This window comes from Bactrocera tryoni, unplaced genomic scaffold (genome assembly GCF_016617805.1).
Source record: "Bactrocera tryoni isolate S06 unplaced genomic scaffold, CSIRO_BtryS06_freeze2 contig_4758, whole genome shotgun sequence".
NCBI classification, from domain to species: domain Eukaryota; kingdom Metazoa; phylum Arthropoda; class Insecta; order Diptera; family Tephritidae; genus Bactrocera; species Bactrocera tryoni.
Genome location: NW_024392495.1, coordinates 1 through 2974, shown reverse-complemented (window position 1 = coordinate 2974; position 2974 = coordinate 1). Strand labels below are relative to the sequence as shown.

At 34.9% G+C, this 2974-nt stretch overlaps 1 long non-coding RNA gene across 1 annotated transcript; it reads right to left on the bottom strand.

The window, feature by feature from the left end:
- Nucleotides 1-349: 349 nt before the first annotated feature.
- On the bottom strand, nt 350-702 carry LOC120779313. Its single transcript, XR_005705640.1, has 2 exons — nt 589-702; nt 350-496 (listed from the first exon to the last, which is right to left on the bottom strand). It is a non-coding gene; the product is annotated as an uncharacterized LOC120779313 (long non-coding RNA).
- Between the last annotated feature and the right edge of the window lie 2272 nt (nt 703-2974).

The window sequence follows — 2974 nt, the reverse complement described above, 5'->3', positions numbered from 1 at the left end:
ATATATGTATTCACATATTTACCTCGGCAATAGACTGCAGTCCACGGTATGGCTTTAACTCATTCACTCCATGACTTTTTGGTTTACCGTAGGTACATCCCTTCGGAACCGGACGTTTACGCCCACCACGTCGTACACGAATTCTGTAAATAACGTATCCCTGCTTAGCACGATATCCCAGACGTCGAGCCTTATCGGGCCTAGTAGGTCTAGGAGACCTGTGCAATTTCGTAAGTTGTCTATATTGCCATACTCGAATTCGAAGCAAATAACGCATCACATCGCTCTGCTTCTTCCTATATAATTCCTGCATATAACGATAGGCGCCCATCCTTCAAATAGACCTAGCAACAAATAATATATTAAACAACAGTCACATCATCGGTCTATTTGTACAGGTTTAAATGAGTAAAAGCAGCCCATTTTTCAATATAAATTCAGAATGACTATATCAACACCAAAAGTTGTTCAGAGTGGTGCATAGCAAGTATCATCACTAAGTTTAAAAGTACAAAAAAAAAAAAACAAAAATATTGAAGTTTCGCGATGCAAACGAATACGATCTTAAAATGTAATTAGAGCACAAACCTTGTACGTCCACCTCACACAAGCCAACAGCTTAAAAGAAAGGAAAATCGTTGAGTTGGCCGCAAAGTGTTTTGCGGATATTTAACTCTCTTACACCCGGCTTACACGCTTAAGTAAATAATACATGAATTACCGTACAACACACGATCAATAAATTTTTTTAGGGATCCAATATATTCACAAATACTTTCTTGCAAGACGGATGCACAAACACATTAGGGGTATTCGCAGGACCGAATTTAAATTTTTGCCGCCATTGGGCGGATTTAGATTTGATATTATGTTTTAAAAAAATTAAAATATTTAACGTATTGCAAATAATTTATTATAGAAATATATTTTACTTCAGTATAATATAAAAAATATAGGTTCTTGCTCTTAAAACTACAAATTTTGCACTGAGCTTTACTACTAATTGTATTACAATAATTTTTTTCACAGGCGAACACGTCTGACTTTTTGAATTGCAAATTGGTCGATTAAATCTTCACAACCTAAACGTTGAAGTACATCTGATTCGATGCATAGAATAGCTAAGCTATTAAGTTTATTTGCACTCATTGTAGAACGTAAGTAGTTTTTAACTCTTTTCAAACAAGAAAACGATCGTTCTGAGCTACAGTTTGTTACAACTAAAGTAATAAATAATCGATATGCAATTTCTACGTTTGGAAACTCTCTATTAAGGTCGTTTGCACGCAAAAGTTTCAGGATATCGGAACGTGAATTTTGATCCATCTTTTTTTCAGTGCAATAAGCATGGAAGTGCACAAATTCGTCGTATAAAACTGTCGTTTTATATTATTGTATCTCTGAAATATTTAAAGCAGTTTTTCATAGACTTCGAATTCATTTCTCTTATCAGCAACGACTTTTAGTCCAGTCATTTAAACTTAAATTAGGTAAGAATCTCGGAATTCGATATACCCATTTATATATCTGTAAATACTTGTATTTTGACACCCTAAAGTTGTCTCAAAACCTACATAGGTAGGGTATACCTACAATATACAAGTATTTACAGACATATGTATGTATATGTAAATGGGTATATCGAATTCCGAGGTGAACTTACTATAATGACTGGACTATTTGATCAAACCACGATAATCGTCGATCACGTCAGCAATGCTACAATCAACTTTCTGCAATCTTTGACTAAGAGCATTGAATCGTGAGAGTAAAAAATGCCAAAGTATCTGCATAAAGGCTGTTTCAAATCGCTCCAATTGAATTCGTAAACCTTTAGCTTCTTGTCTTGTAATTGCATTTTCTTCCATATTTTCTTCAATAATAATCAAAGTCTCGATTATTTCGTAGAAATGTTGAATAAGTACATGAACAGCTTCATAACGAGCTGACCATCTGGTTGCAGATAAAGATTGTAACGCAATTCTTTTTCCAGTATGAAATTGTAAAACTTCCCAGTGGTGCGTCGATGCAGTAAACAAGTTATACAGTATTAAAGTTTGCACAGTATTAAAGAAAGAAGCAGCTTCTTTTTTTTTCAAAATTATTTTATTTATTCAATCTGCTTTTTCTTAAAGCCTAACAATAAGTTATAAAATCTTAAATCTAATTAAAAGCTAGACAGGCTCAAGCAAGTGATTGAGCTGTTTTGGTGATACGTTGCTCCTTAGTACGCTGGCATATCTCTTCTTTTAAGTCGTGTTTGATCGCAGGAATGTACCAAAGCATTAGCCAGAGGGTTTGGGTGATCTCGGAGTTTAGATATATATTTAATTCTGCTGTCTTCTACTTCTTTCTTTACCATAGGGATACCAAGGTCTTTATGGATATTTTCGTTACGCATGTACCATGGTGAACACGTGATTGTTCTAAGCATTTTTGATTAAAACCTTTGTAATATATCAATATTGGTTGCACAGGTCGTACCCCACAGTTGAATGCCATACATCCAAATCGGCTTTATGACCGCATTATACAAAAGCACTTTGTTGTCTAGTCTAAGTTTTGAGTTTTTATTTAAAAGCCAATTTAAATTTGCAGCTCTAATCTTCATACATGTTATTTTACTAGAGATGTGTTTTCTCCACGTGAGCCTTCTATTTAGGTGAATACCAAGATATGTTACTTCGTTCGCTTGGGGTACTAATATATTGTTTATTTTTACTGCCGGGCACATCTTTGGTCTTAGCGAAAATGTAATATGCTTACACTTCTGTTCATTCACGTTTATACGTCAGTTCGCTAGCCACTCTTCGACAGAACTTAAATTCTTCGCTAATATTCGTGATGCTAAAATGTGGCATTTGTTACGGCTCACAATAGCTGTAATCATCCGCAGGAGTTGGGGTTAGTCTCTTATTAGCTGCTGGAAGATCTGCTGTATATATGAGTGTATGGTGTTGGGTCACCTAAAACA